Raw genomic sequence first — 22,955 nt, 5'->3', positions numbered from 1 at the left:
AGAAAACATAGGCAAAACACTCTCTGACATCAACGTGATGGATATTTTCTCAGGTCAGTCTCCCAAAGCAATAGAAATTAGAGCAAAAATAAACCCATGGGACCTCATCAAACTGAAGAGCTTTTGCACAGCAAAGGAAACCCAAAAGAAAACAAAAAGACAACTTACAGAATGGGAGAAAACAGTTTCAAATGATGCAACTGACAAGGGCTTAATCTCTAGAATATATAAGCAACTTATACAATTCAACAGCAAAAAAGCCAATCAATCAATGGAAAAATGGGTAAAAGACCTGAATAGACATTTCTCCAAAGAAGATATACAGATGGCCAACAAACACATGAAAAAATGCTCAACATTGGTGATTATAAGAGAAATGCAAATCAAAACAACCATGAGATACCACCTCACACCAGTCAGAATGGCCATGATTAATAAATCGACAAATAACAAGAGCTGGAGGGGCTGTGGAGAAAAGGGAACCCTCCTGCACTGCTGGTGGGAATGTAAACTGGTACAGCCACTATGGAGAACAGTTTGGAGATCCCTTAGAAATCTATACATAGAACTTCCATATGACCCTGCAATCCCACTCTTGGGCATCTATCCGGACAAAGCTCTACTTAAAAGAGACACATGTACCCGCATGTTCATTGCAGCACTATTCACAATAGCCAGGACGTGGAAACAACCCAAATGTCCACTGATAGATGACTGGATCAGGAAGAAGTGGTATATATACACAATGGAATACTACTCAGCCATAAAAAAGGATGACATAATGCCATTTGTAGCAACATGGATGGAACTAGAGAATCTCATCCTGAGTGAAATGAGCCAGAAAGACAAAGACAAATACCATATGATATCACTTATAACTGGAATCTAATATTCAGCACAAATGAACATCTCCTCAGAGAAGAAAATCATGGACTTGGAGAAGAGACTTGTGGTTGCCTGATGGGAGGGGGAGGGGGAGGGAGTGGGAGGGATGGGAGCTTGGGCTTATCAGACACAACCTAGAATAGATTTACAGGGAGATCCTGCTGAATAGCATTGAGAACTTTGTCTAGATACTCATGTTGCAACAGAAGAAAGGGTGGGGGAAAAATGTAATTGTAATGTATACATGTAAGGACAACTTGATCCCCTTGCTGTACAGTGGGAAAATTAAAAAAAAAAAAGAAATCAGATTAAATTGCTTTGGCATACCATTATTTTCTATGAATTAACTCCTACACAGCCAGCTGACACTGGACAGGTGTTTATTTTTTAAAATATTTACTTCCTAAGGTGTTTTTTACAGCTGCCTGTTTCCAAGATAACAAGAGTTTAATACGCTGCAATTTCCTACACTTAAATATCAAATAACAACAACAAAAACCCTAATGGCTGTTCCCTGAATATAGTTCGGTGTGGTTTATTTTTTAAATTTTTTTGTGATCAGTGGTCTAAAGCCCAGCTTTTAGTTTATTAAAAATACTTAAAAAAAAAACCCAAGACAAAAATAAAAAAACTATAAACTCTAAGGAAAAATTTGATTGTAATCAATTTTTATTTCCCCAATATATTTCCTTTCTATTGTGTAGCATGGTGTCCCTGTTACACATACATGTATAGATTCTTTTATCACACATTATTATGCTCCATCATAAGTGACTAGACATAGTTCCCAGTGATACACAGCAGGATCTCATTGTTAATCCATTCCAAAGGCAATAGTCTGCATCTCTTAACCCTAAGCTCCCAATCCGTCCCACTCCCTCCTCCTCCCCCTTGGCATCCACAAGTCTCTATTCCAAGTCTCATGATTTTCTTTTCTTTGGAAAGGGTCATTCGTGCCTTATGTTAGATCCCAGATATAAGTGACATCACATGGCTTTTGTCTTTCTCTTTCTGACTTACTTCTCTCAGGATGAGAGGCTCTATTTCCATCCATTTTGCAGCAAATGACATTATTTTGTTCTTTTTTATGGCTGAGTAGTATTCCATTGTGTATATATACCACATCTTCCTCATCCAATCCTCTGTTGATCTGGACATTTGGGTTGTTATATTTTTGGTTTTAAGAGTTTTAAGAGTTTCTTAGTACATTTAAGAGTTCTGATCATGTACTACTCAGTTCTGTCCGAGTTTATTTATGTATTTTGGTATCATGTACATATATATTTACAATTGCTCTACATTCATGGTGGATTGCACCTTTTATGACTATAAAATATCCTCCCTGTCTCTACTAACAATTTTTGACATAAAGTATCTTTTGTCTAAGTAAAGGAATACTTGCTGTCTCTTGGCTACCATTTGCATGGAATACCTCTTTCCATCCATTTACTTTCAGCCTGTGTATAACTTTTAATATAAAGTGAGCCTCTGGTAGACAGCACATACTTGGATCTTTGTTTTTTTTTTTTTTTTTTTTCTTTTGTCCTTTTACAGCCACACCCATGGAATATGGAGGTTCCCAGGATAGGGGTTGAATTGGAGCTGTTGCTGCTTGCCTATGCCAGAACCACAGCAATGCCAGATCCGAGCCGCATCTGCAACCTACACCGCAGCTCATGGCAATGCCAGATCCTTAACCCAATGAGCGAGCTGGGAATCGAACCTGCAAACTCATGGTTCCTAGTGGGATTCTTTTTGTTTCTGCTGTGCCACAGGAGACTGGAACTCCATGGCTCTCATTTTTTTAATCCATTCAGCCACTCTATATTTGATTGGAGCACTTAATCCATTTACATTTAAAGGAATTATTGACAGGGAAGGACTTATTATTGTCATATTGTTGTTTTCTTTTTATTGGAGATCTTTGTTTCTGTTTTTCTACCCAATTGTCTTTCTTTGTATTTCATTCTTTTTCTGTATTGCTAACTCTACCTACTTTCTTGTTTTTGTTAGTAGAACACTTACAGGTTTCTTTGTGTTTACTATACAGCTTGTGTAAAATATCTTCGTCTATTTTAAGCTCCTAACAACTTCAATCATATACAAATCTCTAAACTATTAATCCCTCCCCAGTTTGCTATCATTGTCTCAATTTACATATATTTATACTGTGTATCCATTAACAAATTTTTTATATTTTTAGAGTGGATTTACAATGGTCTTCAATTTCTGTTGCATGTGTCCCAGTATTACATATACATACTTTCTTTTTTTATAATACCTTACATCACATCACATATTTTAATACATTGTTATTGTTTAACTTTCAAAGTAGAAAAAAGTCATTTTTGTACCACTATCACATAGCATTCTTATTTTTCTCTATATTTACCTTTACAAAGGAGTTTTTTAATCCATCCTTATAGGTGCTTTCATTTCAGGCTGAAGAACTCCCTTAGCATATTTTGTCGGGCAGTTCAAGTGGTGAGCAATGTTGCAGTTTTGTTTGTTTGGGAATGGCTTTTTTATGATTTTTATTTTTTCCATTATAGTTGATTTACCATGTTCTGAATTTGGGTATGTTTTATCTCTCCATTTTTCAAAGAAGTATTGATGGTATAGGTTCTTGGTGGGTGAGTTTTTTCTTTCAGAACTTGGAGTATATTTTCTCATTCCCTTCTCTTCTGCAAGGCTTATGCTTTACAATCTGCTGATGGCATTGAAGGAGCGCTCTTGTGACTAATGGCTTTCTCTGGCTGTTTTGAAAATTCTGTCACTGACTATTGACAAATTGATTCTCCTGTATCTCAGGTAGATTTTTAAATTTTTTTTTCTTATTTGAGGATGTTTATATGTCTAGGATTTTTATGTTCATTTCCTTTCCCAGATTTGGGAAGTTTTCTGGCATGGTTACTTGCATATGCTTTCTAGTCCTTTTTCTTTCTCCTTTCTCCTCGTAGGTCTTCTATACTGCATATATTGGTCCACTTAATTTTGTTCCATACATATCTTAACCTATTTTTTGTTTTCCTTCTTTGGTTTTTCCCCCTGAATCTGAATAATTTTCAGTAATTTCTATCTTTTAAGTACCAAGCCTTTCTTCTGCTCAGTCTACTCTGCTGTTGATTGAACTCTCAGTTCAGTTATTGTGTTCTTTAGCTCTAGTTCTATTTGGGATCTTTGTCTGTCTGCTTTCTTGAAACTCCTGCATTATTTTTTATTTTTTTACCTGACCCCATAATGACCATTATAACAGTTATTTTGAATTATCTTTCAGTTAACTCATATATCCCTCATTTTTCATTTTTCTTGACACTCTGCATTGCTGTCATCACTTCTCTCAGTCCTCACTGACTAGTCTTGCAGGAGAAGAACCTCACCAATCATTTAGCTAAAGATTCGAAAGGTCTCTCAAACCTGCATGCTAGATGAGCCTGTTTTTTCCGTTATAGCAGTTTCCAGGTTTTAGAGTATGCTGAGTCCTATCAGCATTCCAAAACAAGCAAGACAGAAGCCAATTCCTCATGCAACCCCCCCTAAAAAATTACGAATTTTTGGAGTGTCAGAGGTGCCTGCCAACAGTTTTTGTTCTCAGGGAGAAGCTGGGAACTTGTGTGTGGGGGGGTTCCTGCCCAATTACATAGCTCTTTGCAGCACTGGCAGTTATGGTGAGAGTGTGTCTTTGCCTTTCCTTCTGGCATGGATGTAGCTAGATGCATGTTTATTATGACAGCAGAGTCTTTCATCTAGTTCCTGGATTTTTTAAAAAAGAGATTTGATCCACATGTTGTGCTGAATCAAGGTGTCCACTTGGGGGAAAGAGAGTTCACCGCTTCCTATAATGCCAAGTTAGGGATGTTACTCCTCCTTGCATGAGTTTTGGCAAACTGTACTTAAAGAATGGATCCATCTCAATTAAGTCATCAACTTGGTGGACAGAGCATTATTCATAATACTCATTTATTATACTTTAATGTTCATGGCATCAAGACATGGCCCCTCTTTGAATTGCAATTTTTGTGAATTGTGTCTTCTTGATTTGGGGGGAGGGGGAGCCTGGCTATAAGTCTGTCAATTCTGTGGAACTTTTCAGAGAACCAGCTTTGGTGTCATTGATTCTTTCCAGTGAGTTCCTGTATGTACATTTCACTTATTTCTGTTCTGGTATTCATTGGTAGTTTTCTGAAGCTTAGTATGAATTTAATTCTTCACCATCACTGATATCAATATTTCTCTAAGGGTGAAGCTGCTCCTGAAAACAATTTATCTCACTTTCAAATCCAACACTCAAATAACTAGGTGACATAGAGCCAAGGGAGCTATTCTCATTCCCTTTGTCCTTCTCTGGGAATCTCATTCTGAGGACCAACACAACCACTTTGCATTTTTTCTTTCCTTTTTTACCTGCCACATGCACATAAGTAGGGAAAGTCTGAGAAGTGGCTCATCGAAATCTGCTTTTTACTAGGAATATACACAGGAGAAATGGCTTGGCATTGGCAGACGCTAATAACCTTGTTTTATTTTGTATGGTGTACCTAGTACTAAGTACATAGTACTGCATAATATTAGACAAGTATTAGCAAAGCATCCAATACAGGTGAAGAATAGCAGATACATTTCTGGAGTGAAATTCCACAAGGAAGAGAGGTGGTCAATGAAGGCATTCTCAGGAAAGATGGATGGCAAACAGGTGAACGATGCCCCAGATGAGAGGGAGTTGAAAACCAGATCATCAACGAACCCAAAGGACCTAACATTCCTTACAAAGGAATGAAGCAGAGCTGGTAAGAAGGTGGCATGGAAGCTGAACCACCAAAAATAGCGCTGGTGTCAATATCCTTGGGGTCAACCATAGATTGCAAGGTAAATTTTTGTAAAATTTTGGTCAGGAATAAAAACAGCTCCGTGCCGGCCAGTCCTTCTCCTACACAAACCCATTTTCCTGAAAATAACAAACACAGACAGCACATACTCCTTGAACACTGTGTTTCTTGTCATCAGAAAGAGACTCTGTAGTAGGTCCTCTGTCATTTCCAACTGATCCTCAATAGGCATCTTGGCCTCTGAAGTCATGAAGAAAATGAATTTTGTTACCTGCTGAGAAAGCCATGAAGTAGTCACTTTTCCGAAAGTTGCCACTCTCATCCAGGAAGTGGCCAGGGTCCAACACTTCTGGGTTGGGGAACTCCTTGCCATCACGTAGCACAGAAGTCAATAACATTAAAGCAGTTGTGCCCTGAAAGGAGAACTGAAGATAAACTAAAGTGTGAAGAAGACACGGAGTTGGAAGAAATCTTGCCAATTATTTATTCCAATCCATTGACCTAGAGATGAATAAGTTTAGCTCAAAATAAGGGCAGCAGCGCTTTGATTCAGAGAGAACAAGTAGTAAACAAGGATATGTTTCCACCAACTACTTTATTTTATCACTGTGATTTTTCAATCATCTCATATACAGTTTATGATTTAAAACAGGAGTCATTATGGGGTTTCTGTCAAGGCTCAGTGGATAACCAACCTGCCTAGGATCCCTCAGGACACAGGGTTGATACCTGGCCTTGCTCAGTGGGTTGAGGATCCAATGTAGCCGTGAGCTGTGGTTTAGGTTGCAGATGTGACTCAGATCACATGTTGCTCTGGCTGTGGTGTAGGCTGGTGGCTAGAGCTCTGAATCAACTCCTACCTGGGGAACTTCCATATGCCATGGGTGTGGCCCTAAAAAGACAAAAGACAAAAAAATTAAAAAATGGAAATAAAGAAAACAGAAGTCAATATTGGAATTTGAATATCTGGAGTTATCTGTTCATAGTGCTTTTGTAAAGAGACATTTGACTGAATTAAAAATAAACTTTCTGTGGTAAGAACAATGAGCCAGTAACAAATATTAACATTTATCATTGTCATGAAGATTTTTGTCTTAGTTTTAAACAACAGGGTAGGCTTCTTTACATAATAATCCTAGATTTTAAACACAGAAAATATGATAAGATTAGAAAAATTGTTATGTAACAACTCAGTTTAGTATCACTAATTTAAGCAAGTTTTACTAGCAATCCTAAAACTCCTAGATAAATGACTGAGAAGCACCATACCCATAAAGCCCTAAAGGGCCACCAACAGATTCTTTTTATTTATTTATTTTTTTTATTTTCCCACTGTTCAGCAAGGGGGTCAGGTTATCCTTACATGTATACATTACAATTACAGTTTTTCCCCCACCCTTTCTTCTGTTGCAACATGAGTATCTAGACATAGTTCTCAATGCTATTCAGCGGGATCTCCTTGTAAATCTATTCTAGGTTGTGTCTGATAAGCCCAAGCTCCCGATCCCCTAACAGGGAAACTTTCATACGATACAGGTGAGGTCCTAAAAAGAAAAAAAACTAATTTAAATATCATTCTGACTACATAAACAATGCTCCCCCATAAGATAACTAGGATTATGCTTCATTTTTGATACTTTCTTGAACTTAAACATGTCTCTTTAATTCAATTCATAAAATTCTATATCTTCATTTAGAATTATTTCCAAATATTGACATAGACATTTCAAACTCCTAATCATAATTTCCCTACTATTAGGACACCGCAGATAATCGATCACCTCTCTTCTGTTCTTGGTTTATCCCTTTACACCTGCTTTAGCCACTGAACCATTGCAGGGTTGTTGCGGTTGTTGTTGTTTTTCTGGCTTCTTTGGTGTTTTGGCTGTGTCAATGGCATGCAGAAGTTCCTGGGACTGAACCTGCACAACAGCAGTGACAACACCAGATGCTTAACCACTAGGCCACCGGGGATCCCCATATACACATAACCATTTTGAAATGGATGTTTTCCAGGCCCAATTTCTAACAACAGGTTTGAATTTTTTCTTTTTTAAAAAAATCTTTTTAGGGTTGCGCCCATGGCATATGGAGGTTCCCAGGCTAGGGCTGAATTGGAACTGTAGCCGCTGACCTACACCACAGCCACAGAAACACTGGATCTGAGCTGCCCTCTGCAACCTGCACCACAGCTCATGGCAATGCCAGGTCTTTAACCCACTGAGAAAGGCCAAGGATTAACCCTGCATCCTCATGGATACTAGTCAGATTTGTTTCTGCTCAGCCACGATGGGAACTCCCCATTTCTGACTCTTTTATTCTATCCTTCATGACTTTTCCAAATTCCTTGAGCCCATGGCTTTCTCTGATATGACTTCAGGCATATGGATGAGAAAGGGAAGAGTGGGAGAAAATTTTGCCACACATACAGGTCTGAAAATACCCTCTTTTTAATAATATAGAATTTGACAGTTTTTCTTGAGATACCCAGTGAGTAAGCACCTCTCATTCTCTTGTGCAAACACAGTTACCCAATAAAAGGAGTTGTCAGAAGGACACGGCAGGGAGAGCTACCTTTATCATCCTGTTTCTCCCTCTCCCCTCACTGAAACCCGGTATTTCCAAATACTGAAACTTACAGGAGTTTAAGGACACAAAAGACGTTTCATTATACAACTGCCTCTTCTAACGTTTAGGCTATAACTTCATCCTCTCTGCTAATATCATTATCACCTCTCAGTATTCTCTCTGTCTTTCAAAAATTTGTTGAAGATGAGTTGGCTGCTTCCTGACCTCTTCTCCATCTTTAAAAGGCTAATTCTGGTTTTAAGAGGCTATACTCATTCCAGTGGGATCCTAACACAAAGCAAGATAATGTCTATGTCTAAAATGCTATGTATGACTGGAACTCTTTAAAGGTTAATTTCTAACAAAGAGTCCTTTGTAAAACTAAAACACTGACCACCTCCACTCTACAATTCTTATTCTGGCAATAACCACGATTCTCTAAACAAACTTCTCAATGAATAAAATTCCTGGATACACACATCCAAGGCCAATTCCTTGTGATTCTAACTTTTTAAAGCACTTACAATACTGTGAAAATTATCTCAGGCAGCTTCACTAAATTCCCAGGATTTTCACTAATGCTTCCATAAGGAGCGTTTCCATTTTCCCTACCATGGCTTTATAACACTGAGTTTTCAGAGTGAGGAGCATCAAAATGGCCTTTCCATAATAAAACCAACATGCAGTCTCTGGCCAGTTCATGCCCCTGTGCCTGCTACAAATAACCTCCCATGAAGTCCTGATGCTCTTTTGTTGATTCTGCTACTGCCCACAGTGTCTTCACTCCTCCCAGTCCTCCTTCCACATCATGTAAAGATGTCCCATTATTGTCCTTGCATAAATTTGAGAAAAATACAACAGAGATTTAAGCAGTTCTCTAAGACAGACAAGGTCAAATGCACTCACAGTCTCTTTCCAACATCTCCTCTGAAGCCACCCTGCCCACCATGGTGCTCATCATACCTGTGACATCTGGGTGCTTGAGCAGCAGGAGGAGCCCATGTCTCAGAGTGGTGCTCACTGTCTCAGTCCCAGCTGCAAACGAGTCAGCAATAGTGACGGTCAAGTTTTCCAGTGTATATTCTGATTGGTGATTGTGGTTTTTATAGGAATGATTCAATTTTTAAAAATTACAAAGCATAGAAAAAAGCAGGTAAACAGGGACCCTGAATAGCTAAAAAATAAGCTGACACAAATCATCCCTGAGGAAGCCCAGACACTGGAATGACTAGATAAAAACTTGGAGATACATGTCTTAAATATGCTTGGGGAGCAGAAGAAAACCATGGGTAAGAACTAAAGAGTATCAGAAAAGTGTATGAACAAGTGCAGAATGAGAAAAGTCTTATAAAAGGAACCAAAGAAAAATCACCAAAGAAGATATAAAAATGAGTAACAGCACATGAAAATATGGTCACTATCAGTGTTCATACAGGAAATGCAAATTAAGCTACAAGGACATACCTCTTCATCTTAACTAAGCAAGCTTTAATAATGACAGGAAATTAGAAAGTAACTATGGGGAATTATGTGGGAAAATAGGAAAGCTTTAAATGGCTGGTGGGATTATAGATGCTGCAGTCACTGTAGAAAAGTCTGGCTGTTTCTCAAAACGTTAGGTATAAAATGACCATAATCTCACCAATTCCACTCCCAGGAATATACCCAACATAAAGGAAAACATACCCATGAGGAAACTTGCATGCAAGTTTGTAGCAACATCTCTCATATGACCGAAAGGAAATGACCCAAAGCAATGATGTTGGTAGCAACATCATTCATACGGCCCAAAGGAAAAAACAGCACAAATGTACACCAATACAGAGAAGGCACACTAAATTATGGTATGAACATAAAATTGAATACTATCCAGCCATAAAAGAGAAAAACAGAGTACTGTTACCTACACAACATAGATAAGCCTCCAAAACATGACACTAGGTGAGAGAAGCCCAGAAACAAGAGGGGCAATGCTAGAGTTCCTTTATATGATAATACCATAACAAGCAAATCCATAGAGACATAGAGCAGGTTACAGTTTAATATAAGAGGGAGTGGAGTGAAAGAGGAGCGATCATTTGACTGATATGGGATATTGCTGCAAAGTGATGGGAAAGTTTTGAAATAAATGAACCAGTTGTCACACAACATTGTGAATGCACTAAATACCACTACAAGTACACACTTTAAAATGGTTAACTATATGGGTATGTGAATTTCAACTCAGTTTTGTTTTGTTTTGTTTTGTTTTGTTTTATTGTTTTCTGTTTGTGGCTGCACCTGCAGCATATGTTAGTTCCGGGGTTAGGGGTCAAATTGGAGCTGCAGCTGTGGCCTATACCACAGCCACGGGAAAACCAGATCAGAGCTACATCCATGACCAATGCCACAGCCTGCAGTAATGCCAAATTCTTACCCCCCAGAGCAAGGCCAGGGATTGAACCCACATCTTCACGGACACTATGCTGGGCTCCTAACCTACCAAACCACAAAGGGAACACCTTCACCTCAATTTTTAAATGCCATTACTCCATAAATTGATTCAGATTTCCACAATCTCTATCAAAATCACTATGGATTTCTTTGCATAAATTAACAAGTTCACCTAAAATTAATATGGAAGTTCATGAAACTCAGACTAGAAAAAACAATCTGGAAAAATAGCAACAAAATTAGAAGACTCACACTTCTCAATTTCCAAATAAACTCTATGAGATCCTGCTGTGTAGCATGTGATACTATGTCTAGTCACTTATGATGGAGCATGATAACATGAGAAAAAAGAATGTATACATGTATGTGTAACTGGGTCACCATGCTGTACAGTAGAAAAAAAGTAATATATTAGGGAAATCAAAGAAAATAAATAAAAATTTTTTAAAAACTGCAAAGCTAGTAATTAACACTACAAGATATGCCATTGCTATAGCTATTGACATTCTATAATGATTTTAATTTTTTCTATTATAGTTGGTTTACGGGATTCTATCAATTTCTACTGTACAGCTGAATGACCCAGTCACACATATCACATACTTTTCTCACATGATCCTTCATTATGTTCCATCACAAGTGACAAGGTATAGTTCCTTGTGCTATACAGCAGGATCTCATTGCTTACTTACTCCAAATGCCACAATTTGCATCTATTAACCCCAGACACCCAGTCCTCCTCCTCCCCCTTGACAACCACAAGTCTGTTCTCCAAGTCCATGAGTTTCTTTTGTGTGGAAAGGTTCATTTGTGCCCTATATTAGATTCCAGTTATGTAATATCATATGGTATTTGTCTTTCTCTTTCTGACTTATTTCACTTAGTAGGAGAGTCTCTAGTTCCATCCATGTTGCTGCAAATGGCATCATTTTGTTCTTTTTGATGGCTGAGTGTATTCCATTGTGTGTAAATATATACCACATCTTCTTAAACCCTTCATCTATCAATAGACATTTAGTGTGTTTCCGTGTCTTGGCTATTGTGAATAGGGCTGCAGTGGACATATGGGTGCATGTTCTTTTTCAAGGAAAGTGTGGTCTGGATATATGCCCAAGAGTGGGATTGCTAGATTATATGATAGTTCTATATTTTGTTTTCTGAGGAACCTCCATACTGCTTTCCATAGTGGTTGTACCAATTCACAGTCCCACCAACAGTTCCAGAGGGTTCCCTTTTCTCCACACCCTCTCCAGCATTGGCTATTTGTGGACTTATTCATGATGGCCATTCTGATTGGTATGAGGTGGTACCTCATGGCAGTTTTGATTTGCATTTCTCTAATAATTAGCGATGTTGAGAATTTTTTCATGTGCCTGTTGGCCATCTGTATACCTTCTTTGGAGAAATGTCTATTCAGGTCTTTTGCCCACTTTTCAATTGGGTTGTTGGGGTTTTTTTTGCTGTTGAGTTATATAAGGTGTTTACATATTTTAGAGATTAAGCCCTTGTCAGCTGCATCATTTGAAACTATTTTCTCCCAATCCATAGGTTGTCTCTTTTTTTTTATGGTTTCATTTGCTGTGCAAAAGCTTGTCAGTTTGATTAGGCCCCATTAGTTTATTTTTGCTCTTCTTTCTGTAACCTTGGGAGTCTGACCTAAGAAAACACTTGTGTGGTTGAGGTCAGAGAATGTTTTGCCTAAGTTCTCTTCAAGGAGTTTGATGGTGTCTTATCTTACATTTAAGTCTTTAAGCCACTTTGAGTTTATTTTTGTGCATGGTGTGAGGGTGTGTTCCAGTTTCACTGATTTACATGCAGCTGTCCAGTTTTCCCAGCACCACTTGCTGAAGTGACTGTCTTCTTCCCATTTTACACTCTTGCCTCCTTTGTTGAAGATCAATTGATTGTAGGTGTCTGGGTTTATTTCTGAGTTCTCCATTCTATTCCACTGGTCTGTATGTCTGTTTTGGTACCAGGACCACACTGTCTTGATTATTGTGGCTTTGTAATATGCCTGAGGTCGGAGGAGGGGGGGGCTGCTGCCTGGTTTTTGTTCCTCAGGAATGCTTGGGATAAGTAGTGACATTTAGGTTACTGGAATAGGTGTCAGGTTACAGGAATAAACCCTCAAATTTTTAACCTATTGATTTTTGACAAATGGTGCCAAGATGACTCATGTGTGAAGAACAGTCTTTTCAGCAAATGGTGCAGGATCCATGCTCTTAGACATGTATCTTCAACTCCATATCGATGCCAATTCACTTTACACTCAATTAAGGCTCCTCTCTTCCATCCACCTCCTCTTTTCCATCATGTGCCCATGTATACAGCATCATACATACAGCCAACAACCATCTGAAATGCCCTCCATTGTCTTTCAATGCAAATATATTAATATTTACTTCCAACCAATGGCCATACAGGAAGCCTAGTTATATTAAGTAATTTTTTGGATTCTCTCTCTTTCCTCACACTTTCTCTTCTTTCTATTTTTTTTTTGGCTTTTTAGGGACAAACCTATGTCATATGGAAGACCTCAGGCTATGGTCAAATCAGAGCTGAAGCTTCCAGCCTACCCCAAAGCCAGAGCCACATCCACGGCAGATCCAAACACCATCTGCAACCTACACCATGGCTCAAGGCAACATTGGATCCTTCACCCACTGAGCAAGACCAGGGGTTAAACCTGTATCCTCATGGATTCCAGCTGGGCTTGTAAACTGCTGAGTGACAGGAGAAACTCCTCTGTGTCTCTTACACTATGTGCAATGATCATGCCCATCTTCATACTACAGCATAATTTTGAATTTTCTCACTGGTTTCTAATTGTTTACATGCTAGCTGACATGTCATTCTGCCTCTCCTTAAGTAGATTATGAGTATCTAAAGAGTAGAAGCAATATCTTCAACTGATTTAATCATTAAATATTATCTCTTTCATAATGCTTCCTGTAGATCCATGCACACAACAGTACGCATTCATGCATACTTAAGATGTCCATCAGCATCAAAAGCTAGCCCAGTGAAACATCCCTGAGAAATACAAAACTATGCAATGAACCATAAAATGCACAAAATCAAATAACTGAGCTGTCATTAACATGGTACCTGCTCCATCTTGATCAGGAGAAAACCAATAAAGTCCTGAGTGTTGTTAATGTCCAGGGATGCTTGGTGTTCTCTGGTTTTCTCCAAAGTGTAACTTCTCATTTGAGCAAAAGTTTTAAGGAATGTGTTATAACTTCCTGGGAAATAATCAAGGAGAACAGGGAATATATTGCAGACCTGGAAGAGAAAACAAGAGTCTATTAAATAAAGAACACTTCAGGAAGACTTAAACACTATATGCTCAGCCTGGTGAATAACTCTGTTAAAGTATCAATATAACATGGTCTTTGTAGTGAGGGGAATATTTATTTCACAATACACAATTTTCTATGCTGACGGACATATTTAAGGGAGAAAATGAGGACGAGGGATCAGAGATAATTATCATTGCCTATACTCATACTTAATGTTTATAGTATAAGAGAATTTAAATATGAATATTTTCACTATTTTTACAACAATTTTTCCCTACAGTCATGAAACATGGGATGGCATGAAATACAATAATTCCCATTTGTAGATGACAGCAGACTTTAAAGGAGTTTAGGCAAATTGATGTAGAGCACAGAGCTGGTCCCTGATGTTTAGTACCTTCCAGAATAAAATCAGTATTTTACAACTGAGAGGGTCCAAAAGATACCATGAAACACAACTCAAATTTTCATGTACTAAGTAGCCATACACCAGAGCAATGAAGTGACATCTCTAAGATCACACCATCATCCTTTAGGCAGAATGCAAAACATGTCAGCTTAGTCCAGGGTACAATCAAGATGTTTCTTTATAGCTCTTCCACCGCCCCCCAAAAATTTATTCTCTCATCCTCAACGCAATTCCCTCATCAGTTAGGATGCCAACCGAAGCCTCAAACTCTCCTGATTTAGTCAGGGCGCCCTGGCAGCACTCTCCCTCTAGAAGGAGACAGTCTCTTCCTTCCTAAATGCAGATGTTTCTACCAAGGAATGTGCTGAAGAAGGCATTAAATGGTGATTGGTGACAAGACGTGTGGGTAATGGAAGCCTTTACAGAAGGACCAAGAATTCCTTCTATTGCTGTGGTCATGTTTTGGGGAAGTTGCCAGAGTACTTTATGGAAACTGGGCTTTGGAATTTAGTGGAAAAACCACTGGACCAGGGACAATAGGACAGAAATGCAGTGCTGTACTCTGGGCATGTATTTTCCTGTCTGTCATTAGAGGGCTGAGCCAAATGTGTTCTCCATGGTGCTGAGCTCTGGGCAGGATGGTGATCACACACTCACTTCACAGCTTGGTGCATAGAGAGATTTGGACTTCGTGGAGAAAAGAGCATAAATGGCTCTTTGAGAAGCAAGGATCTTGGCCTCCCCTGCCTCCATGGAGTTCAGAATCCTGAGGTTTTCCTTCACTTTTTCCATTAGGTTTAGAAAAGTCTGTTCTTTATAATCAAAGCAGTTCTGGTAAATGATGGAACTGATCACATTGCAGGGAGCACAGTTCAGGATAAAAGTGGGATCACAGGGTGAAGCTGAAGAATCAGAAACAATTGAAACACACCATTAAAACATACACATGAAACACACTGTCTTTGAGATAACAAGTAATGATGATGTTAGAAAAAAGTTCAATCAATCTCTTTCCTACAAATTCCCTTCAAAACAAATATTCCACATGCCCCGAATCAACACATTGCTTTTATCTTCATCTGAAAAGACCCTTTTAACCTGGCTAGGTATACCATGTTTTTTAGAAAAATATTCAATTCACAACCACTGCCTCTACTTGTACTCTTTTCACACTGGGTACCTGTGAATTTGAAAATATAAAGAAGAAAACATTTTCAAATGCCATTTTCATATCGTTTAATAACTAAAATTGTAAGTGCTGAATAGCATCTGTCTGCAAAGCTGTAGAAAATTAAGCAGTGATACATAAATGAAGAGAATAGTTAGGGACCTCAAAATCAAGACTTGTGTTGAACCAGCAGAGGAAAAACGAAGGAGAGAGAGTTGGTACATGAATTCATGTATTTGGAAAGAATAAAGGGAAGTATCCATGCTGTTTGAGAAGAAAGACTAATAATACAACAATTACTATAAATTGGTTTTTTGTCTATAGTCAAAAAAATATAACATTTTTATTTCAAACGTAGATTCCAGGTAAGAGAAAAAAAAAAGTGAAGTGATGAACATGGCTCTTTTATGTTTTCATTTCAATGTTTAAAAATATTTCTTTTCTTAAGAAGTAAATGTCCATCATTTCCAATAACCGCAGAAATACATTTATTTGATTTATTGGGCAAAGCTGCCTTATGTGAGCTTCTGGGTACTGTTATGCATAACCATCAAGAGCATACTATGTTTTAATACATTTGAATATTTGCATCCTTTAAATCAAGTTTTCCATATTTCCTGCAAAGAAATTACAGTAGAGGATATTACATTGTCCTTTTTTGTAAGAGGCCCATGAAATAAAACTGTTGTGATCAAATCATCAATGCAAAGTATATTGAGTTCCAATATTCACATCTATAGATGTCATTAAGGATTACTTAAATCAACCACACAATGGCAATGTGACCTTAGATAGATGGTGGATAGGCAGTCCCAGCCCTCATTCTCCCATAGAAGCACTGGCTTAGCAATGATATTTGGACTAAAATTTCTCTATGAGATTTCCAGAATCCTTTAAGAAGTCATTGTAATATAGGAAAGCTCAAAGCTGAAAAAAAATATGATAAAATTGATAAGAACAGCAATTTCCCTTTACACGCATCACCACCTCCCTCAATCTGGAAAAACTCAATGCTGGAAGAGTGCCCATTCTTACCACTCCTATTCAACACAGTGCTATAAGTCCTAGCCAGAGGAAGTCCACAAGGAAAATAAAAGGTATCCAAAGGAAAAGGTTTCAAAAAATTCTGTTTGCAGATGCAATGATCTTACACATAAAAGACCCTAAACATGCCCCCCAAATTTAAAACTAATCAATGAAAACAATAAAGTTGCATGATATAAAATCAACCTACAGGAGTTCCCATTGTGGCTCAGAGGTAACAAACATGACCAGTATCCATAAGGACAGGGTTCAGTTGCTGCCCATGCTCAGGGAGTTAAGAATCACGCATTGCTGCAAGCTGTGGTGTATTTCGCAGACGAGGCTCAGATCTCGCTTTGCTGTGGCCATGGCATAAGCTGAAATCTGCAGCTCCGATTTGACCCCTAGCATGGGAATGTCCATATGCCATGGGTATGTCTCTAAAAAGAAAAAAGAAAAAAAAATACACATACAAAAATCATCTGTGTTTCAGTATTACCAAGAAACTCCATGAAAAAAAATCCCATTTTAAAAAGCAACAAAAACAGCACTTAGGAATAAATTTAACCAAGGATGTGAAAGCTCTGAACATTTCTCTCCCATAAGATCTTAATGAAATAAAGAAGACACAAACAAATGGAAAGATATACAGTCCTCACAGACCAGGATTAGTACACTTAATAGGTCCTTATTACTAAAAGCCATCTATAGAGTCAATATCATTTCGTTCAAAATTCTAATAGCTTTTAAAAATAGAAATATGAAAACAATCCTAAAATACATATGGAACCACAAAAGGCCCCAGATACCCAAAGAAGTCCTAAACATGAAGAAAAAAGCTGAATGCATTAAACTTTCTGGTTTCAAATAAAATTCCAGAGCTAAAAAATCAAAGCAGCAGTGTATTGGCATAGAAGTAGACATAGAGACCAAGAAACAGAATTGAGAGCCCAGAAATAAACTTGCACATGAACTATCAACTAATAATTGAGAAGGGATTCAAGAATACTCGCTGGCGAGACAGGATTAAGATGGCAGTATTGAATGAATGGAGCTCAACTTCTCTCTTAAAAACAACAAAATTCACAACTAAAGGCTGAGCATTCTTCACCCAAATGGACCAGAAACCTTAAGAATGATATCCTACTCCAGAAGAAAAAGAGGAGGACACATCAAGAGTTGGGGGGGGTGATTTCATGATATAAACAACCCCATACCTCCCAGGTTGAAAGCCCTACAGGCTAGAAAGTAACCGGTTCACAGAGACTCACCTACTGGAGTGAGACTTCTGACCCCACAACAAACTCTCACGTGTGGGGACCTGGCATGGGGAGAAAGAGCCCCTGGAACATCTGTCATTGAAGGCCAGTGGGGCTGGTGCACAGGAGCTCCATAGGACTGGGGAAACAGAGACCCCATTCTTAAAAGGCAAACACAGACTTTCACATGCACTGGGTCCCAGGGCAAAGCAAAGTCTCCAAAGGAATCTGGGTCAAACCTGACTGCATTTCTTGGACGACATCCTCTGAAAACATGGGTGAATGCGGCTTGTTGTGAGGGAAGGACATTGAAAGCAAAGCTCTTGGGAATATTCAGCAGCCCTGCCTTTCCCTGGAGGTGGCCATTTTGGGAAATCCTGGCGCCAACTGTCATAAAGTGCTGAGAAGCCCCAGGGCAAACAACAACCCATGTGGGAACACAGCACAGCCCCTCAGTAAACAGGACACCTAAAGACCCCTCAGGCACACAGCTGCCTCTAATCCCATCCAGAGACTAAGCCCCACATACCAGAGGGATTAGAATCAGCTCCACCTACCAGGGGGCAGGCATCAGCCCCTCCCATCAGGAAGCCTACAGCAAGCCCCCTATATCGACTTCAGCCACAGCAGGGCAGACACAGAAGTAAAAAGGTCACCACACCAAAAACCTATAAAAATGAAAAGACAGAGAACTATAACTCAGATGAGGGAAAAAGGAAAAACCCCGGAAAATCAGCTAAGCCATGAGGAGATTCTCAGGCTCCAGGAAAAAGACTTTAGACTGTTGATGCTGAAGAAGATGCAAGACATTGGAAATAAACTGGAGGCAAAGATGGATAACTTACAGGAAACACTGAGCAAAGAGATACAAGATATAATACTTAAAGAAGAAGTGATGCAAAATACAATAACTGAAATAAAAAACTCATTAGAAGCAGGTAACAGCAGAATACAGGAGGCAGAAGGACAGATTAGTGGAAATTATGGGTGTGGAAGAGAAATGAGAAAAAAAGATTTAAAAGAAATGAAGAGAGTCTCAGAGACTTCTTGGACAACATTAAATGCACCAACATCCGTATTACAGAGGTGCCAGAAGGAGAAGAGAGAGAGAAGGGGACAGAAAAAATATTCCAAGAGATAATAGCCAAAAACTTCCCTAACATGGGGAAGGAACCACGCACTCAAATCCAGGAAGCACAACGAGTACCATATAAAATAAACCCAAGGAGGAACACCCCGAGACACATATTAATCAAACTGACCAAAATTAAAGACAAAGAGAAAATCTTGAAAGCAGCTGGGGAAAAGAAACAAATAACATACAAGGGAACCCCAATAAGGTCATTGGCAGAATTTTCAGCAGAAACTCTGCAGGCCAGAAGGGAGTGGCAGGATATACTTAACATGATGAAAGGAAAAAACCTCCAACCAAGATGGCTTTACCCAGCAAGGCTCTCATTCATACTTGAAGGAGAAATCAAAACCTTCACAGATAAGCAAAAGCTAAGAAAATTCAGAAACACTAAACCAGCCTTACAAAAAATACTAAAGGAACTTCTATAGGCAGAAAAGAACAAGAGAAGAAGGAAAGAAAAAAGAGCAACAAAAACAAATCCAAAGCAATTAATAAAATGGCAATAAGATCATTCATATCAATAATCACCATAAATGTTAATGCACTAAATGCCCCAACCAAAAGACACAGACTGGCTGAATGGATATAAAAACAAGACCCACATATATGCTGTCTTCAGGAGATCAATGTCACTTCTAGGGACACATACAAATTGAAAGTGAGAGGATGGAAGAAAATATTTCATGCAAATGGGGATAAAAAGAAAGCTGGAGTAGCAATACACATATAAATTGAAAGTGAGAGGATGGAAGAAAATATTTCATGCAACCAGGAAACAAAAGAAAGCTGGAGTAGAAATACTCATATCCAACCAAATAGACTTTAAAATGAGGAATATTTTAACGGACAAGGAAGGAAATTACATAATGATCAAAGGATCAATCCAGGAAGAAGACATAACCATTTTAAATACTTGTGCACCCAACATAGGTTCACCACATATTATATAAGGCAACTGCTAACAACCTTAAAAGGACAAATCGACAATAACACAATCATAGTGGGGGACTTTAACACCCTACTTACAGCAATGGACAGATCAACCAGCCACAAAATCAATGAGGAAACACAGGCCCTGAATGATGCATTAGACCAGATGGACATAATAGATATTTATAGCACATTCCATCCAAAAGCAACAGAATACACATTCTTCTCAAGTGCACATGGAACATTCTCTAAGATGGATCACATCCTGGGCTACAAATCCAACCTCGGTAACTTTAAGAAAATTGAAATCATATCAAGCATCTTTTCAACCACAATGCTATATGACTGGAAATCAACAAGAAGAAGAAAATGGCAAAAAAACACAAACATGTGGAGACTAAACACCATGCTACTAAACAACCAGTGAATCACTGGAGAAATCAAAGAGGAAATTAAAAACACCTGGAAGCCAAGGACAACAAAGACACAACACTCCAAAACCTATGGGATGCAGCAAAAGCTGTTCTAAGAGGAATGTTTATAGCAAGACAAGCCCACCTCAGGGAACAAGGAAAAGCTCAAATAAACAAGCCAACTTGACAGCTAAAGCAGCTCCAGAGACAAGAACAGACAAGACCCCAAGTGAGTAGAAGGAATGAAATCGTAAACATCAGAGCAGCAATCAACGAAATAGAAACAAGGAAAACCATAGAAAAGACCAAAGAAATGAAAAGCTGGTTCTTTGAAAAGATCAACAAAATTGATAAGCCCCTAGCCAGACTTATCAAGCATAAAAGAGAGAGGACTCAAATCAATACAATCAGAAATGAAAAAGGAGAAGTAACAATGGACATCACAGGAATACAAAGGATCATAAGAGACTACTATATACAACTATGTGCCAATAAAATGGCAAACCTAGAAGAAAGGGACAAATTCTTAGAAAAGTATAATCCTCCAAGACTAAGCCAAGATGAAATAGAAAAGATGAATGGACCAATCACAAGAACTGAAATTGAAACTGTGATTAAAAAACTTCCAACAATCAAGGGTCCAGGACCACATGGCTTCACAGGCGAATTCTACCAAACATTTAGAGAAGAGCTAACACCTATCCTTCTGAAACTATTCCAAAAAATTTCAGAGGAGTGGACACTCCCAAACTCATTCTATGAGGCCGCCATCACCCTGATAGCAAAACCAGACAAAGATACCACTAAAAAAGAAAGCTACAGGCCAATTTCACTGATGAACATCAATGCCAAAATCCTCAACAAAATACTAGCAAACCGCATTCAACAGATACATTAACAGGATTATACATCATGATCAAGTGGGATTTATCCCAGGTATGCAAGGATTCTTCAATATTCACAAATCCATCAGTGTGATACACCACATTAACAATCTGAAGAATAAAAACCACATGATCCTCTCAATATATGCAGAAAAAGCCTTTGACAAAATCCAACACCCATTCCTGATAAAAACCCTTCAGAAAGTGGACATAGCAGGAACCTCTCAACCTAATAAAGGCCATATAGGACAAACCCAAAGCAAACATCATTCTCAATGGTGCAAAGCTGAAAGAATTCCCGCTGAGATCAGGATAAAGAGAAGGATGTCCCCTGTCACCACTACTCTTCAACATGTTTCTGGAAGTCCTAGCCACAGCAATCAGAGAAGTAAAAGAGATAAAAGGCATCCAAATTGGAAAGGAAGAAGTAAAACTATCACTATTTGCAGATGACATGATACTCTACCTAGAGGAACCTAAAGACTCTACCAGAAACAGTTAGAGCTCATCCATGAATTTGGCAAAGTCACAGGATACAAAATTAATACACAGAAATCGATAGCATTTCTATGAACTAACAATGAAAGAGCAGAAAAAGAAATCAGTGTTGCAATCCTGTTTACCATCGCATCCAAAAGAATAAAATACCTAGGAATAAACCTACCTAAAGAGACAAAAGACTTGTACTCTGAAAACTATATGATGCTGATTTAAGTAATCAAAGATGACACAAATAGATCAAAAGATATAATATGCTCATGGATTGTAAGAGTTAATATTATCAAAATGACTATACTACCTAAGGCAATCTATAGATTCAATGCAACCCCTATCAAATTACCAAGGATATTTTTCACAGAATTTGAACAAAATAGTTTGTTTGGAAGCACAAAGAGCCAGGATAGCCAATGACATCCTGAAATAGAAAAATGGAATTGTAGGAATCAGGCTCCCTGATTTCAGATTATACTACAAAGCAACAATCATCAAAACCATATGGTACTGGCACAAAGACAGATATATAGATGAGTGGAACAGGATAGAAAGCCCAGAATTCAACCTACGCACCTACAGCCAACTCATCTATGACAAAGAGGCTAGGATATACAATGGAGAAAGGACAGCTTGTTCAATAAGTGGTGCTAGGAATACTGGACAGCCACATGAAAAGAATGAAATTAGAACACTCCCTGACAGCATACACAAAAATAAACTCCAAATGGATTAAAGACCTAGATATAAGACCAGACACTATAAAACTCTTAGAGGAAAATATAGGCCAAACACTCTCCAACACAAACGACAGCAAAATCTTTTCAGATCTACCTTTTAAGAGTTGTGGGATGGAAATCCTGTGAAATTAGATTGTTATGATCATTATACAACTACAGATGTGATAAATTCATTTGAGTGATAAAAAGAAAGAATACTCACTGGCAAAAGGATAATCTTGCCAAGATGTGTTATACTGTTTAGAACAGCCTACTTTGTGGCCTTAAACAGGCATTGTACCCCTGTTTAACCACTAAGGAAGAGAATGTATTTTAAAATTAAAATGTGTGGGAGGGACTGGGAGTTTGGGGTGAGTAGGTGCAAACTGTTGCATTTGGAATGAATAAGCAATGAGGACCTCCTGTACAGCACAGGGAACTTTATCTAAGCACTTGTGATGGAACATGATTGAGGTCAATGTGAAAACAAGAATGTATGTAAATGTATA

General features: G+C 38.4%; 1 pseudogene; it reads right to left on the bottom strand.

Annotated features, from left to right (window-relative positions):
• Window positions 1-5,648: 5,648 nt before the first annotated feature.
• LOC110256856 (cytochrome P450 2C19-like) overlaps window positions 5,649-22,955 on the bottom strand; it is a 50,834-nt pseudogene continuing 33,527 nt past the window's right edge.

Source organism: Sus scrofa, chromosome 14 (assembly GCF_054392235.1).
Source record: "Sus scrofa isolate SSC_HxYL_T2T_F1_AM1 chromosome 14, Sscrofa_HxYL_maternal_Yorkshire_Landrace_v2.0, whole genome shotgun sequence".
In the NCBI taxonomy this organism is placed as follows: Eukaryota; Metazoa; Chordata; class Mammalia; order Artiodactyla; family Suidae; genus Sus; species Sus scrofa.
Note: the sequence above shows the minus strand (reverse complement) of the source record. Positions and strands in the feature narration are given on the sequence as shown.